This window comes from Python bivittatus, unplaced genomic scaffold (assembly GCF_059951505.1).
Source record: "Python bivittatus isolate LINGU-HERP-01145 unplaced genomic scaffold, Pbiv_v1 ctg000690_np1212, whole genome shotgun sequence".
NCBI lineage: Eukaryota > Metazoa > Chordata > Lepidosauria > Squamata > Pythonidae > Python > Python bivittatus.
In genome coordinates this window covers 9,583,175-9,604,401 of record NW_028277096.1, presented here as the reverse complement: position 1 = coordinate 9,604,401, position 21,227 = coordinate 9,583,175, and the positions used below count along the sequence as shown (strand labels likewise).

Below are 21,227 nucleotides of genomic sequence, written 5' to 3'. Positions count from 1 at the left end.
AATAATTTTGACCTATAACTAAATCTAGTGGTTCCTACCCATCCTTTGTGAGTATGCTGAGGGGTCCGTTCCCAACAGAAGATTTTGGTGGAATAAGAAAGTATGTTTCTCAGTGACAGCACTCCTCTGCAGATGGTCTTAGTATGTGATTTTTAGAAAGGCCTTGAAAACAGAGCTATTCAGAAGGGCACTTGGTAGTTATGGAACACCTTTTAAAAACAGCTTTAATAATTGGGCTGAAGTTTGATTTTCTTGGCTATTAAATTTTGTATATCATGTTGATTTATTTTTTGTTTTGACTCAAATTGTACATTGCCAGGTATTCATGACATGTGGTAGTAAACAAGCATATTAAGTAAAGAAATAAGCAAGCCACAACCAATTTACAGCTTAGCAAATTGTGTGAACCTGGCTTCTTTGTTCAGCCACCTTCTCCAAGCTGGGTGCTGGGATCCAATACAACTGAAGGAACCAGCTTTGCCAACCAGCTGATCACCAGAGGTCACAATTTCCTGTGCTAGTCACATTGCAAGACTGAGTGCTACAGCAAGGAAATTCTTCCCATACTATTATTTGGAGGAGCAGTTTTTAATATAGCGTGCAAGAAACCTACCCTCTTACAACATTATCTTTTGTTTGAAGATTAATCTTAGATCCCAGTTCAAATGACCTTCTGTGCCAAGCATCTTACACAACAGGATTAAGTGCTGGTTCTTCTGCCTATTTGCACAGCAAAAGGTGGGGGAAGTAACTTCTATTTTAAAAAAAATGATGAGCAATGAAAAAGACATGGTGCAATTCACAGCTATAGTCTCTAGCAAGTTGACTTGACAGGAAGGGGTGCTCACAGTGACCTCTAATTCTAGTGACATTTAACATACCACCACAGATAAGACCTTTGCCCAAGTGTTTTCTGGATAATGATGTTTGTAGACATTCCTTAGCTTCCTTGTAAGAATCATACAGTCGTAAAGAAAAAGGGAACAAGCTAGTAACCTAATTTAAAGTGAGTACTTCTGATCTCTGCAATTATTTTTAGTGAGGTGTGGGCAAACTCTTCAACAGGGAGTGTTGGCAGGTGTATTTTAATTAACTGAAGAGCCTATTTGCCTATCATTCAGTGGAATGAAAGTGATATAATAGTTAGGTAACACCTAAAGTGCTAGCTGCAGGATTATACAACTGAGCATGTTGTGATTACACTGGGTTCTTCATTTGCATCACACACCTAATTTAATTATTGAGAAAATGGGGGGGGGGCAGGTTGTACAACATAATACAAAAGCTAGCCAGACAACCAAGGATTACTTAGTATAAAACCAAGCTTACCTCAAATCAAGCTTGGCACATTGCACGAATACAGCCAGTAGATCTTCATTTAACCTGTTTATGCATATTTTATGAACCCAGCCTTACGTCACTCGGAGATAAACTTGACATGTACTTCTTAAAGCCTGATGCAACTTGTTGTTTCCTCCACTAACAAATGTAAACATTACTCCAGAGCAATTAAATCAGAAAGAAGCCATCAAGGACATGGTGTGCAGCCATGGGCTTCATTCTTTATGAAGGGCAGCTCTCATCTTATGTAAATTCTCACTTTTTCACAGAAATGGGAACATGAAATAGCTGATCCCCAAATCCTTTATTCTGCATTAATGCAGACTTTTTCCAACCTGATGCCCCAGGCTACATCTACCAACAGCCACAGCTAACATAGCCTTAGGCCTTGCTGTCTTTGGGACAATAATTTAGCACATCTGGAGGGTATCAGGTTGGGAGATTTAGTTAGGCTAGCTTGTCTATGTAAGCCAGGGTTTACTCAATCAAAAGCAAACCAACCACAATTATTTGAGTTCAACATGACAATATGTCCCAAGCAAACCTCATTAGTATAAAGTTTGAAACAAGTCATTGAATGACCTCAACCACTCACTTTCTAGGTCTGCACAAGGAACCAGACTAGACCAAAATTGAGTTGGGTAGTTTGTGATTCATCCGTGCTATAGAACGTAGTCAGTTAAGCCGTAATAGGGCCTATTATGTGAATATATTAAGTGTTTTGTTAACCTGGGTTTAAGTTTATGACCCTAAAGGGGCCAATCATCTTTCTGAGCCTAACCATCCAAAGACAGAAAGAGAGATAGAGCATTTAATAAGCAAAACCATAAAGCATTGAAGTCTTCCCAGATTGCCCTCATATCATTTCCACTCTAGGAAGCAATTCTAATTCACATGCTCCCAAGGGTTCAAGCTCAGCCAAGAAAGTCTTGAAAACAGAGACAGGTGCAGCCGCAGAGCCCATTTCCAATATCCAACAGGGCCAGCGCAAACTGCATTCACACATATTCATGATCCCAACTAAGCACAACATAAGTGAACCTATCATCTGAGTGTGACTTTCTGACTATCCCATCAAAGACATAATCAAGAACAGCTAGCTAAAAGTAACCTGACAATTTGATTATAATCAAGGAACCTCAAGATCAGCTTCAATTTAGATCACCTGGAAACTCATTCTCAGGGCCAGAATGGGACCAAGGAAAAAGAACATGTGTATGTAAACACATGATCTTGGGAGGATCTAATTCAGACCAGGCATGGAACAGAGCTTCTCCAAAAGGCAACCCTTTTGTAAAAATGATACCTTGGGAAGCTAACAATGAAACTGAGAAAAAATATTGACATAATACTGCAGAAGAACCAGACCGATAACCTTCTCCAAGGGGGATTAACCTAAACAGGGAGTTTCAGGTTCTCTGATTACCTAAGACAGTGGCTGGGTTCATAGCCATAGTTTAACTGGCAGGTGCTGGGCCATTAACTATCGTTTATAAACCACAAAGGTTAGGTTCCCATTACACACTAGATAATTAGGCTACCTAATTACACATTAGGTTCACGTGACACACTAAATCACACTAAATCAAAATTAAACAAATATTGTTATGGCGTACTATTTCCATTGCCATGGTTCACATCTCAAATTCATATGGCTAAGGCCATTGTTCAGTGTGTTGTCCAGACCTTGGCTTCAATTGTGGTTAAGGGATCCATTATGTGAACCCATGGCTTCGTTTTGAATTGTGGAGTTCTTGGTGCCCTGAGCTTGGTTGTTTGCTTGCAGACATTTCATTACCCAACTAGGTAACATCATCAGTGTGAACGAGTGTGGGATTTTCTGCCTGTTTATATGCAGTAGTTTGCCTGCCAGCTTTGGTGGGGGTGTAAGTTCCTCCTTGGTTCCTTGATTAGAGGCTTGTTTTCTGCTTGTTTGTCTGGTGCTGATCCCTGCTTATCTGTATGTGGGCTGCTGGAGGGAACATGTGGTAGTCTTTTTGTTTCCTTCCTAAGTTTTTTATTGTCTTTTTTGAATGGTATGTAGATGTGGTTATCTCTATGTGTCTACTGATGTCTGAATGTCAAGCTTCCAGGAATTCTCCAACATTTTTGGATTTGGCTTGATTTAAAATGCTAATAAAGTATATAAATACTGCACAGAAACAGGCAGCAAACCTTACACTCACACTGATGTTACTAGTTAGGTAATGAAATGTCTGCAAGCAAACAACCAAGCTTAGAGAGCACTAAGAACTCCACAGTTCAACCCTGAGCTACAGATATTCTATTTGTTTTGAATTGTCTACTGTAACCATAATCTGGTATGCCCTCCAAATCACTGATCCCTAACCACCTTTTCACATCCAAAGGAAAGCCAAAGGTTAATTAGGGTCTCAAAAGGAATGGGAACAGGGAAGACCCATTTCTTTACAGTTAAAGAGAAGACAAAAAAGAGTGGGCAACAAGCTACTCTAAAGGTGGTTGGGATATTTGAACTCAGCTGCAGAGGAGGCAGAAGATTTTGCTGGTTCATTGCATCATATGCAAAACAATTGCTCAATGCTAACTGTGATTGTGTTACACAGCAAACTGATTAGCTTCAGTTGATCACTAAAAGTGCAATTCTTAGGACATTTTTCTTGAAGTTGGTCTCACAGGAATCAATGTTGATTACATCAGTCTGGGGTAACAGGATAAAATATATTAAACCAACTGACAGTCCTTCCTAGCCGACATTTTCAGTTCACTGATACACGCCAATGAAAACTGTCCATATATAAAGAAAAAAATAGGCAAATTTCTTTGCCAGGACAAATTCTGCCACCCTCATCTACCACAGGTGACTAGGAGAGGACTCTACCAAGTCTTTATTCTGGAGCAACATATTAGCCGTGCAGCTTTAACTGTCAACATTTTTACAATCAAGAAAACTATGGAGCTAGCCTGCCTATGGGAACATTAATAAACATAATACAATTAATAAAACAATTGTTGCAGCCACCCAGGCCAACAAGTCCAGGACCTTTGGCTGGATTCTCATAAGAAGTAGACCAAAATGTAGCTGTGTGAACTCAGACAGCATGGTTAGTTTACGGTTCTGTGTATTGTGTGAAAAGATACCATGTTCTTATCCTTTTCCCTTCAGGATGAAACTTCTAAAGCAAAGGTAGGAAACCAACAGCACCTCCAATGCAGACCACAACTCCAATCCTCTCTAACTCCCTCCCAAGCTAGTTAATCGTGGGCAGGATGGCATGACTGTTAAGTGGACACAAAGCTGGCTCAAAAATCATACTTGGTGCCCACCATACCGAAGTATTTTCATCAGATTGAAGAAGTTATCAAGTGGGATACAACAAAAAATCAGTCCTGAGCCCTCTGTTCTTCACTACTTTCATTAAAGATCAAATTATGAGGTAGAGAGAACATTTATCAAGTTTGCAAATGATACAAAACTAGATGGATCAACTAACACCCTAGAGAAGTAAAATTCAAAGCAGTCTTAATTCACTAGAGAAACGGGCTGAAAGTAGCCAAATAAAGTGTAACAAGAACAAATGCAGAGTTGTTCACATAGGAGACAAAAGCAAATGCACAGGTATACAGTGGGAGATATCTGACTTGCTAATAGTTCTTGCACAAAAGAGTACGAGTCAGAAATGTGATGTGGCTGCAAAAAAGACAAATACAACTATAGGCTGTGTTAAGATAAATTTCTAATCGACCAGTGTAGCTGAGAGCCGCGCAGCATATAAATTTAATAAATTATTATTATTAACTTTTTTTTTTTACTCAATTATGCTTTGGTCAGGTCCCACTTCAAGTACTGGGTCCAATTCTGGCCACTACATTTTAGGAAGAATTTAGAAAAATCATAACAGGTTCAGAGATCAGAGGAAAGGTGATCAAGGCACTAGAAACTAAGCTTTATGAAGAGAGGTTGGCCTTGAGAAAAGCCAACCCAGGAGAGAAAGGACAGCACTCTTCAAATACTGAAAGAATGTCACACAGAAAAGATTAGGACTTGTTGTCTCTCCTTCCAGAGTGCAGGACATGGGAGAGTGGATTTAAGTTACAGGAAGGGAGATTCTTGAATGTCTGAAGAAACATCCTAACAGTAAGAGTAATCTGACAGTGGATCCAATTACTTAGAGCAGCATTTCTCAACCTCAGAAACTTTTAAGATGGGTGGACTTCAACTCCCAGAATTCCCCAGCCAACATGCTGACTGGGGAATTCTGGGAGTTGAAGTCCATGTCTGTCAGGCCCAGCCCAAGAACAACAATGAAACAGTCCAGTTGAGTACAGTTCCATTATTTGCTTACACCTTATAATCTTGCCAAACTAAATCTATACATAGCAACTAGTGGATATACCCTGGGAAATTCTTGGGAGTGGCTATCCTGAATCTCTTACTCTTCTCACGCTCCTCCTGCAGACTATGTTGTCTTTTGCCTCCTTTCCCCTGCTGGAATGCCACCCCTCCTTCCTGACAGCCTTGATCTCCCACATCACTCTCCTCCTTGTAGATACATTCCATCACAATGTCTTAAAATTTCCCGTAGTAGCCCCGCAGACTACCCCGCAGATCTGTAGCCCCACAGACTACAGATTTTGCAGCTCACCACCCACAGGATTCTATCACAGCCACATCAATGGACATGCAAATATCTGACTGTTCTTGTGCAACACCTGGCAGTGCAGAAGGGAGATGTACTCACCCAGTGCGTCCTAGGTAGAACTCACAGCAACATCCTTGTCTGGTCAAGCCAAATGACATTCAAATAACACTACTCCCTTGTTTGTTATTTCCTGGAATATTGCAGGGTGGAAGTCCAGGAGTAGAGATCCTTCATTTCTTGCATATATTTCTAGCAATGACATAGTTTTTTTCCAGGAAACATGGCATGCAGGTGATTTACTAGTAGACGGGTTTAAGACATCTGCACTGGAAGCTGTGCCTGGTGCAGGGCATGGGAGGCTTTGTGGGGGATTAGGTATTCTAACATCTACTTCATTGCAGGCCCAAGTAACTAAGTTACAACCATTAGATCAGTATGCAATGGCTGTTTTGCTTCAATTTAGTAGGAGCCAACTTCTTTTGGTTAATGTCTATATTCCACCCCTGCATATACGATCAGAGATTAAATATGTTTGGGACAAAATAGACATTTATGTTGAAGATCTAAGGACTGTATTCCTCACAGCTCATTTGATATTGGCTGGTGATTTTAATGCCAGGATTGGAGCAAATGACAAATCACTTTTTGCTAAATTTCACTGCCAGCCTTTATCTGCTGTAATAACTCCCCCCATCCTATGTCACCAGTCTAAGGATGCCCATAGTGACTATAGAGGGTTCTGTCTTGTACAAACCTTTACGAAACTGAATTTGGTCATTTTAAATGGGTCTACTACTGATGATTACCCAGCTGAGTATACCCACTGGGCAGGTACTAAGCCATCCCTGCTAGATTATGCAGGGATCTCACAGAGCTTGATTCCCTATATATCTAAGTTTGCAACTGTTAGTCGACCAGAAAGTGACCATTTTCCTGTCACATTGTGTTTAAAAATCTTTGATAGGTTGTTTTTACCTACTTGCCACATTACAGCAATGGCTGATTATCTTTGCCCCATTCCTGCTAAATGGACTTCTCAACAAGCAGTAAAAATCACTAACTTTATCAGAGGGGAACCAGCAAATTCACTTTACTCGGCAATAGTGGATGGCAAGATAGATAATACCTTACTGGCCAACTTTAACAGTCTAGCTAGATCACTCTTGTCTCTGCTAACTGCCCCACAACCAGCTGCAATAAGACATGACCGAAGGTCACGGCATGCTTGGTTTGACCATGAATGCCGTGAAGCCTGGGATTCTTTAAATTATCATTTCAAGCTATATAAAGAGATTCCTGGCTCCTGTACAGTCTCTGAGCTAGTGAAACTGAAAAAAACAGTACAAACAGTTAATCTGTCAAAAAAAAAAAGGGAAGCCATATGGACATCCTGGCAACGCTTGATAGAGGCTGCCAGTGCAAAAAATCCAGCCATCTTTTGGAGAATGGTAGCTCCATCTTTTTCTGATAATACTTATAGTTCCTTGCCGCATATACCAGCCAATATATGGGAACAATATTTTGTTACCCTATATAGTCAAGCAGAAAATTCCTCGGCAGATTTAGAGTTGGATGTATCCTCTCTCCCCTATTGGCCCCTGGTCTCACACTCGGAGATCAGAAATATAATCAAACAATTTAAACCAGGGAAAGCCCCAGGAGCAGATTTCATTACAATTGAAGTAATAAAAGATAACCTGGATTGGTGGATTCCTGTGTTAGCTTCACTTTTCACAGCAATAGATCGTCTGGCTGTGATACCAGAGGACTGGGGTCTAGCCGTTATAATACCAATATATACAGTGGGGCAAAAAAGTATTTAGTCAGCCACCAATTGTGCAAGTTCTCCCACTTAAAAAGATGAGAGAGGCCTGTAATTTTCATCATAGGTATACCTCAACTATGAGAGACAAAATGGGGGAAAAAATCCAGAAAATCACATTGTCTGATTTTTAAAGAATTTATTTGCAAATCATGGTGGAAAATAAGTATTTGGTCAATATCAAAAGTTCATCTCAATACTTTGTTATATATCCTTTGTTGGCAATGACAGAGGTCAAACGTTTTCTGTAAGTCTTCACAAGGTTTTCACACATTGTTGCTGGTATTTTGGCCCATTCCTCCATGCAGATCTCCTCTAGAGCAGTGATGTTTTGGGGCTGTTGCTGGGCAACATGGACTTTCAACTCCCTCCAAAGGTTTTCCATGGGGTTGAGATCTGGAGACTGGCTAGGCCACTCCAGGACCTTGAAATGCTTCTTACGAAGCCACTCCTTCGTTGCCCGGGCGGTGTGTTTGGGATCATTGTCATGCTGAAAGACCCAGCCATGTTTCATCTTCAGTGCCCTTGCTGATGGAAGGAGGTGTTCACTCAAAATCTCACGATACATGGCCCCATTCATTCTTTCCTTTACACAGATCAGTCGTCCTGGTCCCTTTGCAGAAAAACAGCCCCAAAGCATGATGTTTCCACCCCCATGCTTCACAGTAGGTATGGTGTTCTTTGGATGCAACTCAGCATTCTCTCTCCTCCAAACACGACGAGTTGAGTTTAGACCAAAACGTTCTACTTTGGTTTCATCTGACCATATGACATTCTCCCAATCCTCTTCTGGATCATCCAAATGCTCTCTAGCAAACTTCAGACGGGCCCGGACATGTACTGGCTTAAGCAGGGGGACACGTCTGGCACTGCAGGATTTGAGTCCCTGGCACCGTAGTGTGTTACTGATGGTAGCCTTTGTTACTTTGGTCCCAGCTTTCTGCAGGTCATTCACTAGGTCCCCCCGTATGGTTCTGGGATTTTTGCTCACCATTCTTGTGATCATTTTGACCCCACGGGGTGAGATCTTGCATGGAGCCCCAGATCGAGGGAGATTATCAGTGGTCTTGTATGTCTTCCATTTTCTAATTATTGCTCCCACAGTTGATTTCTTCACACCAAGCTGCTTGCCTACTGCAGATTCAGTCTTCCCAGCCTGGTGCAGGTCTACAATTTTGTTTCTGGTGTCCTTCGACAGCTCTTTGGTCTTGGCCATAGTGGAGTTTGGAGTGTGACTGTTTGAGGTTGTGGACAGGTGTCTTTTATACTGATAACAAGGTCAAACAAGTGCCATTACTACAGGTAACGAGTGGAGGACAGAGGAGCCTCTTAAAGAAGTAGTTACAGGTCTGTGAGAGCCAGACATCTTGCTTGTTTGTAGGTGACCAAATACTTATTTTCCACCATGATTTGCAAATAAATTCTTTAAAAATCAGACAATGTGATTTTCTGGATTTTTTCCCCCATTTTGTCTCTCATAGTTGAGGTATACCTATGATGAAAATTACAGGCCTCTCTCATCTTTTTAAGTGGGAGAACTTGCACAATTGGTGGCTGACTAAATACTTTTTTGCCCTACTGTAAGAAGGGTAAAAGGGATGATCCAGCCAACTATTGCCCAATCAGTTTGTTAAGACAGATTAGTAAAATGTATGCCAAACACCTACAGGAGAAATTACTAGATTGGCTTGAATCTGAAAACATTATAAAGGATGAACAGGCTGGGTTTAGAACAGGACGATCAGCATTAGACCGTTCCTTGGTCCTGCAACATTTAGTTGAGAAATACATTCATAAATCACAACAATCTCTTTACGCAGCACTTACTGATTTTAGGTCAGCTTTTGATACTGTTTCTAGAACTAAACTGTGGCTTAAATTAAAAAATTCCACAATAGATAAACGCCTATTACTGCTGCTTATTAAAATCCATGAGAACACAGATTGAAGGTTAGGTGCAGCACTCAAGGCCATGGCACAAAAGAAATACCTGTAAAGAGGGGAGTTAGACAGGGATGTGTACTGGCCCCAGTTTTATTTAATTATATAAACTCATTAGTGTCTTATTTAAGTAATTCTACATTTCACCCCCCTAAATTAGCTCAAAGACATATTAACTTATTATTGTATGCTGATGATGCAGTAATTCTATCATTAACCTCTACTGGCCTTAAGAGAGCTTTGAACTCACTTATAGATTACTGTATCGAGGAGGAATTAATAATAAATTATACCAAGACTAAGATCCTTACTTTTTCTAAACGCCCTAAACAAAGAAGTTGGAATTTAGGCGGACAGTCCATTGAGCAGGTTAAAGTCTTCAAATATCCCGGGATAGTTTTTCAAGCCTCAGGAAACAGAAATGCCCATCTGGACCATGTAACCTATAACACACAGAGGTCTGCCTTAGCCATCCAAACCTATTAATTTTCCAGAGGAGCGCAGTTTATTCCCGCTGCAATTAAGTTGTTTGCAGCCAAAGCTCGAGCACAACTGTTATATGGGGTCCAATTAGGACCATACAACAACATGATTATCTTGGAAAGAGTTCAAACAAAATTTCTAAGAAACATCTTCCAGGTACCCAGCTGTGTTCCAAATGCAGTACTCCAACAGGAAGCAGGAGTCAGTACACTTGAAACCAATCTATGGATTAATATCTTTACCCACTAGCTAAAATTACACCATAACCCCAGTGGACTGACCCATCTAATACTGGCAGATAACTCTGAGACGACCTGGAAAATAGCTATCCAAAAGAAACTGAGTTTCTATGGGTTTTCCAACGATGCCATTTTGACTTTAGAGTTTTGACCGAGCCAGGTCACTACTAAAGCAAAGGATCTTAGATATAGAAGGCCAAGCAGAAACTGCTGTTTTTACCCATAATATAATTGCAAATAACCAAATTCTAGTGAACAAACCAGTTCTCTTGTATTGTCAGTATTATAGGGACATTCGCTTTCAGCTGATTACCCCTCTTTTATTTAAATTCCCTGGGCATTCCGATAATTTTTACTTGCATTATTTGTTAAATAATCAAGACAAATCTATTTCTTTAAAAGTTGCAAAATTTTGCTACATAATGTGTAAGCTTCGCCCGCAAATGGTTGCTAATAGTCATTGATGAAAGGGGTAATATTGTTGTCTGTTTTATTGTATGTATTGTATGTATTTTTATTGGTCAAAGACTGAAGTAAATATGATGATCACAATGTCTTAAAATTTCAAGCAGAAGCTAGACAGCCATCAATCTGGAATGCTTTCATTTGGATCCCTACCACGAGCAGGAGTTGGGCTTAGGGGCCTAAATGGCCCCTTCCTATTTTAGGATAACTACTCTTTCCATACACACCAGACATTGCTTACTAGAAAAGCCCTGAATTAGCGCAACAAGACTCTTTCTCCCTCCCTTATTATCATTCTTAGATTTCTCCAAGCTCTTCCTAAAAGGAATCTCGTGGAATCCTGCCACCTTGAACATGCGGCAGAATTTCATTTCATCGTGGCATACGATGAACTTGTGTCCCAAAAGGAGGAGGTAGGAAGGGGAGAGAGAAAGGACATAATGTGCTATTCGATTTCAGAAGGCAAATATGCATTTCTCTCTTCTTTTTTTAAAAGACACCTACCCAACCAGATGTCACAGATTCTTCCAACTCCTTATTCCAGGGACGAATTCATCAAATTCTGGGACAAAAGCCAAAGGCCAAGAAAAGTTATAGTAACACGGCCAATATCAATAGAAGTATATTTGATTCAAGAACAGTCACAGTTCAGACTTGTGGTTACTCTTAGGACTTTAGGAAGACTAAATCCCACTCGTGCAAAAGACATTGGGATTTTTTTTTTAAATCTATGGTCAGGAATTTGTTTTGTGTGTCTGAATTAAAGGAATTCATAAGTATTTTACATAGAAATCTATATTGTACACACACATAATATAGATTTTATTCATTTTAGCAATGCGGGACACTTTGTTGTCACAGCTTAACCTTTGTTAGGCAGAAATTCACGGAAATAAGGAGTTAGAAGAGGTCTTAAAGGTCATCTAGTCCAATCCTGACTGTTGCTAACCAATTGCAAATCTCCATCAATAGATCCCAATTTATCTTTTAGCCAACTCTAGTCTAAATGAGCAGGCCAGCTTCGCCATCATGACAAGGAACACTATTACAAGGGCACGTTTTCTAGTTTGTCACAACCAATAATGCCCAAAAGCCAGCAGGGGGCACTATCTCTAACCAATACCACTGCAAGGATAAGGAGCCAGTCCAAATACCTGAGGTTGTCTTTTGTTCTGTGGTACTGAGTGCTTTAAAAAAAAAAAAAAAATTAGAGTCACGGTTACGCAACAAGGAAACCGGCTGCCAAGTCTCACGAAAGGTCATTATAATTTTCCACCTGTCACAAAGACTGGAAGATATCGAAGCCGAAAGATATGCTTTGGAGAAAGAGGGAGAACAAGACTGAAACTATTTTGAGGGGAGCATGATTCAATGGGGACCATGAATCCAGGAAAATGAGCCCATCGTTGAAGAGAGCCATGGAGAGGGCCTCAAAGGGAATATGCAGAGGCCATTACAAAAATAACAAGCATTGCTTAAGCCCTGGGAAAGGAGATAGTATTAGGAAGAGGCTCAGGGTGTCTCTTCCCTGACCCAGTGGGGTATATGAGGGAGGGGAGGAAAAACATTATCAGACTTGCAAGATTCTGTTATTATAGCCCAGTGTTTCTCAACGTTGGCCACTTGAAGATGGGTGGACTTCAACTCCCAGAATTCTGAGAGTTGAAGTCCACCCATCTTCAAGTGGCCAACGTTGAGAAACACTGCTATAGCCTATCTCAATAAAGTTGAGTTCTAGTCTTCCTAGGGAGTTGGTTTCTTGATTGGGTCTAGATTGTAGGGCTGACAATCATATTGCGTGAGTACACAACCAGATTTGCCAAACTGGGGACCAGCTGTATGGGGGGGGAGGGAAGGAGGGGGAGAACAACAAATGGAAACAGATTGTAAATTACATAGGAAGACCATTCCCATCCAAAGAAAACCCAAAAGTTCTCTGAACCCAAATAATGCCATTCTTAGATGGCCAAAGAGGGTCAGGACATGGAAAAACGGGTAGATTTGGGCTTACAAATGTCATCTAGCGGCACATCCACACTAGCTATGCATCTTAAAGATGTGCAAAGATCCAGATTTAAAGGGAAAAGGGATCCGAAAGCACAGCTTTTAAGGCATATTTAAGAACATGCCAGCAGAGGCTATACGCGTACCTCTCCACTCCAATTCGCTTCTTCCAAATCATGTCATAGAATTCAGCTCACTGCATATCCCTAATATTTCACAAGCTTCATCCTTAATTTCTGAAAAATACATCCCTTTTCGGTGCCAATTAGACATCAATAGAAACAGCATATTCTGTACCTATTAATTTCAAAGAAGTTAACCTGTTAAAAATTGCTCTCTGAAAGGCATCCTTGGCTCACATATACCTTGGTCTTCCTCAAACAGGCCCCAGAAGTCCAGAGCGTTTGACAATTCATCTACCAAAGTATATTCAAGGCCACTTCCAGTATCCTGGCTCTCATTCCTTCACTTGCTTATCAGAGCACAAGATTTCCTGCCAGTCTCCATTACCGAGTTAACAGAAGAGCGTCTACTCACGCCGAGGATGCGTCTGCTGCACTGAACACCTCCAGCGTTCAACAGAAGCTGATTTACAACATGCCAAGATTCCTGGCACAATCCCACAATTCAGAGTTTACTACATTCCACTTGATAGGCAGCCATCATGCCGTCTGAAAACCCGAAGGCTCCTCGCTTTCAGGGTTCTTTCTAAAACACAAAAACGCTTTGCTTCTTTCAAGGAAGGAACGTGTCAAAAGAGAGGGTTTAGGCCAGCATTATGGATGAAAGGCTTTGATTTCGTTTTCTTTTCTTTTCTTTCTTTTTTTTTTTTTTGGTGCCAAGGAAGGCTGCATTGACCCATCCGTTCCTTTCGCGAGGAAGTCAAGGGCTCGGCTCTTTTACTCTCCTCCTCTTCCTTACTGAAAGGGCAGAGAATCCACCCAGCCCAGGCTGACAGCCGAGCGCCCCGCTGCACCCTATGAAAGGAACCTGTTTCAGACAGGAAAAATCAAAGTCCCCCAATCCCGGCTTTTCCCTAGGCCCAGAACTCGGGATGCCAGACGGTGCCACTCTGCTTTTTTGCAACCCCTTGTTACCCACCTATCACTCTTAACTTTGCCCTACTTCCTACTCCTAGACGGGGCTCCCTTCCTCATTAAAGCTTGCTCGCTTTAGAGGAACCCGGCCTCTACGTTCTCCTCCGTGGCTACCAAGCCAGAGGACCCCAGCCCTTCCCCTTCACACTTGGGGACCCCCACCCAGCTCCGACGCTCCCCCGCCCCGCCCGCCCTCACTCACTCACTCACTCACCCACCAACGGTCCCGAGTGCAAAGAAAACGACGGCGATGGCAGCAGCTCTCCTCCCGAAGACCCAGAAAGAAAGAAGGGGGTGGAGAACGGGCGCTACCACTGAGCGACGTGGGGGAGGGACCCAGAACGTGCTCCGGGCAGACTCCTCCCTCTCCGAAGATTGCCTCTTGTATGTATCCGGTCCAACCCGGCGGCTCCACCTATTCCGGGCAAAGTGAATCCTTCCACTGCCCCTCAGAAACTTCCCCACGCGCGCGAGAAATGGTACGGCCTTCCCGGCTCCAGCTGAATGGAAGACGCATGTCTTAAAAGGGCCAACGCATGAGTAGAGAGGAATTAGGTTAGACCAGCGTTTCTCAACCTGGGCCGCTTGAAGATGTGTGGACTTCAACTCCCAGAATTCCCCAGCCAGGTTTGCTGGCTGGGGAATTCTGGGAGTTGAAGTCCACACATCTTCAAGGGCCCAGGTTGAGAAACTCTGGGTTAGACCAAGGCTTCTCAACCTTAGCAACTTTAAGATGTGTGGAGTTTAAAGAGAAACACTGAATTAGACTATAATTTTTATTTAGTTGAGTTGTTTGCATCCCTTTCTGAAAGAAAGCCTCCGTGATTTCCGTGGGCTTCGCTCGCAGGAACAAAGATTGTGTTCCCAGAAGATGCTGAATTGGTCAGGGAAAGACTTAGATGCATTCTCACAATAAGCTTGCTTGAAGTTAAGCCAGGTTTTTTTTTCCTGACTTGTAATACTGAGTGCATGAACTCAGCCTATTTAGTTAGTTTAATGGTTCAACCTGTAATCACGTGGAGCTGAATCCGATTGGATGTCCCTTATGAAATGAACTCTGATGATGGGTTAATTGAGTAACCACTCTATGCGGTGAAAATGACTTGATGGCACATGATCAGTTAGTAACCAAGTTAAGCAAGTGATGGGAATGCAAGCAGATTCTGGGGCTGTTTCCAAAGAGATGGCCATCTTAATCTTTTGCAGCAAAACAGCAGAGTCTTGTGTTAACTTAATATACGGAGATGGATTTACTTGCAAGAAAGGAATATTTAATACAGCTGTTATTGAAGGAAGGGCTGAGGGAGGAAGTGGTAAAAGAAGTGATGAAGCAGTAGTTGGGCATGCTTGCATTAATGATGAGCTAGTTAATGTATGTTTTTGGTATAAGAATGCTGGGACTTTGCTTAATCCATGAAAAATGGTCTCAGATCTTTACATTTGTTAGTCTTTAAGGTGCCATAAGATTCTGGGATTGTGGTCTAATGATGCTTCCCAGATAAGCCTTAGTGAAAACACAATTTGGAGTACCTTAAACTACCTCAGGCTACCTCAGCTGTGGAAGGACACCAAGATCTAAGTGTAGGCATGCAGTCTTGGAAGTGATTAGTGAGCTGTTTTCACACTGGGATGAGAAAGCTGTGTGAATTTCCCCACAGTTTGCCGGTTGTTGCAAAACTGCAACTTGGCATCTCTACAAAGGGCTGAATGAATTTAAAGATTAACATTCAGTTGAAACCAGATTTTTTTTTGCTGGGATTAATGGACAGTCAATTAGAAAAGAGCCACAGAAGATTATTCTTATATATGATTACTGCTGCGAGATTATTATATGTGCAAAAATGGAAAGACTCTGAAATACCCACGATGGCGGAATGGTTGGTGAAGAGGACAGAACTAGCAGAGACGGCAAAATTAACTAGTTTGATTAGAGAAAGATCAACAACTCCATTTAGCAGTGACTGGAAACCCCTTATGGACTTTTTGCTGAAAAAAGAGAAAAATGAACTTGTGATTAATGGGTTTGAAAATTAGAAAGGGTAGCTTATGGAAAGAAGGAAATTATGATGTAACTTTAGAGAGAGAGGACAAAACATAAATGTATTTATAACCACTGTCAAGAAGATTGGAAGCTACTTCCCTTATAATCTTTCTTTTCTTTTTTTTCTTTTTCTTTTCTGCCTCTTTTTCTCTTTTCATTTTTCATTTTTCACTATTTACTATTTTTCTTTTTTTTCTTTTATGATTTTTACTCTGTTAGAAATTTCTTCAATAAAAATTATATTAAAAAAGCAAAGGGCTGAATGAAAAGATTTGAACTACCTGGGATTAAAAGCACTTCCTTCCAATGAAAGTGCTTCCCTAGAGCTGTCACCTACAAGCTGCCAAAACCTGAAGAACTACTAGAGGGCTTTGTGTATTTCCTCATCTGGAATTTTGCACCCCAGATATCATAGCTTTAGCATCACTCATTACGCTAAGATACAATATTATATATTTATCTTTGTCTTTGATGAGTTAAACTAGCCATGGTGATTTATAACTCATGATTTATATCCTATTATTGTTTACTAATCCAGCCAAAGGCTTAGTTGATCCTTGATGTGCCTGATTTATTACTCCAAAGAAGACTTCCTCAGTCTTTAAGGACTTGGTGCTTTAATAATTTGGACTGAAATAAAAATTTGAACTAAAAATTATTCATCCCGTCTGTTAGGAGTTTGCAAAAAAGCAGAGCATGAGAGAAGAATGGATCCTTTAAGAAATGCTGGACTCAGCCAATTACAGGTAGTCCCCAGTTTAAGAATGAGTTCCGTTCCCAAGGTTTGTCCTTAAGTCAAATGTGCATGTAAGCCAGAACAGTATTATTGTATAATACTGTGTAAGTAGTATTGTGTAATGAACTCAAACCATTGTGTATTTAACTTGAATTTTGCTACAGTAGGCTCCATTCTTAATATTGGTCATCCTTGAACTGGGTGTTCTTAACCCAGAGACTACCTGTGCATAAATATTCCTTTTTTGTTTGTTTAAAAGGCCTGAAAGCCCATCTTGGAGAGTATTTGCAGAGTACATTTTATACATATATGATTTCCCTATGTCATAATTAATGATTGCTGTGCTCTGGGACATAATGTTATGATAGATTTATACATGTTAAGGTCTTTTTTTCCTCTTGCAGTTCCTGAAATTGTATCACTGAATTCCTCAACCTTGTAAACAGGGAGAGAGCAAGCATTTCATATGTGTTGCCAGCAGGATTAATGGCTCTAAGTCCTGGGAGCAAAATAAATCTCTTCAGTCAAGAGCTTATAAAAGTATATGAAATTCATGAAATTTAATCAAGGTGTATCTAATCCATGATTTTGCATTTAATATTGGCCAGCCCAACACCTTTGAGAAAATTTTCTCTGCTTCTCATCAAATGCTATTCAGAGATATATTAATTCCGACACATCAAAACACCATATAATCCTCAGAGGCAAGCCATTCATAGTTACCATCCCTGAATTTATCTAATTAAATCAGTTTAATCAAATCACATCTTGAATGAAAATTTCACCCAACAACAAAAAAAAACACTCTAGTTATTATTTGTTCCTTTGTATCAGTGTTGACTCCTGACAACTGCCTGGACAGGTCCCTGCAGTTTTCTTTACAAGGTTTGTCAGAAGTGGTTTGCCATTGCCTCCTTGCTAGGGCTGAGAGTGACTGGCCCAAGGTCACCCAACTGGCTTCATGCCTAAGGCAAGACTAGAACTCACAATCTCCAGGTTTCTAGCCTAATGACTTAACCATTACACCAAACTGGCTCTCTATATATTATATTTTGTATCAAAATATAATTTTACTGTTTTTTATATGTAGCTGTTTTTATGTCTTTATTTTTTAATTGTTGTACGCCGCCCTTGTGTGAGATGGGCAGCTATATAAATATGATAAATAAATAAATAAATAAATAAATAGTAAAATCACCCAAAAACTGCAGACCTTGAGATATTCCCCTTTTGGCTGAGAACATTATGACATCACTATTTACCTTTCCCTGAAGGTCACTCCTAACTGAACTGCAATCATTCAACCAATTTTTTTTCTTCTTTCTTGACTCTTTTTTTTTTTTTTGGTGGGGGTAGGCTGACTTTATTCTTTAATCTTCTGTCTAGTATTACAGCCTCTGGCTCTTTCCAGCTTTGGTGTCTCTACTTCCCGAGAAAGGGGAGGTTGGTGATGAGCTAAGAATATTCTAACACATCTAGCCAGATCTAGGAGGTCCTCTTAGTGGCCCACCAGGCCTGAAGCAACTAAGTGGGGCATAGACTAGCCCACAAGTGGCAGGTTTCCTTTTACTTTGCCAGTAACGGGTCTTTGCATAATGTGTCTGAAGTAGGATAATTTGGTCATTTGTGTCTCAAGTGATTACTCTGGATTGATTTGTTTGATGATCTGCTTGTTTATTGTCTTGGCTGTCCATGGTATTCTCAGGAGTCATCTCCAACACCAAAGTTCAAAAGCATCAATACTCTTTCTATCCTGCTTCTTGAAAGTCCAACTTTCACTTCCATAGAGGGCCCCAGGGAAAATCATGGCCTGCATGTTTTGATCTTTGTAGGTAAACACACATCCCAGCATCTGAATATCTTTTCCAAGACCTTTATGGCTGTTTCACCAAGTGCTAGTCTGTGGTGTATTTCCTGACTGTTCCTTTACTGTTCATAGTTGATCCTAAAAGGCAGAAGTTATCTACCACTTTGATATCTTCATTGTTAGTTCTAAGGCTGGTTGTTGTACCTGCTGTTAAGTTTGGTCTTCTTTATATTTAATTTTAGTTCCATTTTTTCACTATGCTCCTTAACTTTTATTACTAGAGCTTGCAATATTCCATTAAAACAGTTGGTATACTCCTTATTCTGCCCTGAGCTTTAGCAGTCTCTAAAACTCCAAAGACTTAAGCTATTGAATGAAGTCTTTACAGAGGCTAAATTAACAATTCAATGTTATCAAAACCATAAAAACATTACAGAAACAAACTTGGATCATACAAGAAATCCAAGGTAGAAATGGAAGTATCCTGTATTACAAATTCAATGGTTTCAGGTCTTTATAAAAAATGAACTGGTTTTGTATCAACAGATGGAAGGTTGGACAATATAAGTCCATATGGTCTTACTCATGGAATTACCTGGCAGGGGAAGGAGAATGTAGACTCTTCCATTTGTGATCCCCATTTGGTTGGATAGTCTATGTTATGTTGGAAAAAAACTGTGTTGCCAGGTTTTTAGCTGGCGACGCCTTGCAAAAAGGAGTTGGGAGCGGTTGCTGGTAAGCATGAAAAACCGGGCACACCCAAAAAGGGCGCGAAGCAACGGAAACCCCGCCTCCTGCGCTCGCCAGCTGGGCTCTGCTCTAGGAAGGAGGCTCTGGCAAACCACTTCCGAAACACCTTGCCTTGAAAACTGCAAAGGACTTGTCCAAAGCAGTCACTGCAGAGTCGGTAACGACTGAGCGCAGATTAAAAAAATAAAAAAAACACACACAAGAAGAGACCCATCTGGGACCATCCTTATAGCCCATAGAAAAAAGATCCCCAGAAATCCAGAATAATTATACTCAAATGACCAGGCAAGAGAGGCAAAGCTACAGGATTCAGATGGGGTAGCTGTTATACTACTAACCTGCTCAGAAGTTGTAACCAGGAAAATTATTTCAGTAAATCCCGATTAATGCTCTTTCTTTTGCAGTCGGGGTGATGCAAGATGGCAAAATTCACAGTGAAAGCAACACTGGATGAATATATTTTTCAGGTACTATTCCCCACTCCACAAACAAGGAGACACTCTCAGTGAAAATCCAGTTGAACCGAAACTTCACCCATGAGCTTCTTATTTATTCTAAGACTTAAGCCGGTTGAGTTCACCAGTGCCACATGCCAATGGTGCAAAGGGGTGGAGGGATAAAGGAGGAAAGGGCAGGACTGCTGGAATTGTTCCAAGAAAAGACTCTCCAGAATTACAAAGAAGCTCACAGAGGCTGCAACATGAACTAAGCTGACCCCTTCCTTGTGTTATGTGCAATGTGCATTCTGCAATCAGGTATGGCACTCTGCCTTTAAAAATAAAAAAAGGTCAATCGTCTTTTTGGCGTCACTGTTTCAGAAGTGAGGGTTTTTTAAAAAATGATTATATGAACAATTACTTCAGAACCAAAGGTGGGAGATTTTCCAGTAATATAGCAAAGATAGGGGAAGAAGACCTTATGCAAAGCTCCATATAGAAACGTGATATCAAGAGTAATTTGTAGCATTATTTTGATGCTTTCGCCATTACTCACATTACTCCTGGGCATGTGATGCAAATGAACGATGGACTAGAAAAAACAACTATGTGTTGCAAGTTAGAGGTAAGAAGAAAGGGAGGACAACAAATAAAGTGAATGGACAGGATCAAAAAATTGGGCAGACTGTCCTTGGAATAGCTATGAGTTATTACTGGAGAGAAGTCAAGAGAGCAAACATTTGTTCATGCTGTCACCAGGAGTCAGCTCCTACTCCATGGTCCCTAAATATCACTACAAATTTGGCACAATAGGTCAAAATGCCTGAGCACCAATTATTTGTTTGTTTATTTATTTGTTTGTTTGTCATATTTATATGGCCGCCTTCCTCACAAGCAAGTGGCTCTGGGCGGCGTGCAACAAAGCTAAAAACAATTAATATATCCAAAACAATTATTAATATTATTATTATTTAAAAACTTTAAAACTATAAAAGACAAAGCTGAAAGAAAAAATATTGGGCGAAGAGCGGGTGTTAATTACACAGGAGCCATCTCAGTATTTCACCAGTCCCCTGGGGTCCCCAGGCTTGATGGCACAACCAGGACTTGAGGGACTTCCAGAAAGTTAAAAGGAATGAAGCCAGCCTCACTTCAGGGGGAAGAATATTCCATAAAGTGGGGATCACAGCAGAAAAGGCCCATCACCTAAGACCCGCCAAGTGAAGCTCCCTAGCCAACAGGACCCGCAGCATGCCCTCTCTGCTGGATCTGGTGGGACAGGCAGATGTAATCAGGGAGAGGTGGTCCTTCATATAACCCAGTCCCATGCCATGTAGGGCTTTAAAGGTCAAAACCAGCACCTTGAACTGGACCCAGAAACAGACTGGTAACCAATGCAGCTCGCAGAGCAGCGGTGTAACGTGTGTTCTTCTAGAAACACA

The 21,227-nt window shown here is 40.9% G+C and overlaps 1 protein-coding gene across 3 annotated transcripts in view; it reads right to left on the bottom strand.

Moving 5' to 3' along the window:
* The window catches only part of POR (cytochrome p450 oxidoreductase), a 59,928-nt gene extending 40,222 nt beyond the window's left edge, over nt 1-19,706 (bottom strand). Inside the window, exon 1 of one of the 3 annotated variants that reach the window (XM_088152193.1) lies at nt 19,687-19,706. The gene's annotated coding sequence lies outside the window, so the exon portion shown is untranslated. Of the gene's footprint in view, nt 1-14,228; nt 14,380-19,686 lie in introns of those variants that run through there. The other 2 variants (XM_088152190.1, XM_088152194.1) reach the window with 2 other exon arrangements.
* Between the last annotated feature and the right edge of the window lie 1,521 nt (nt 19,707-21,227).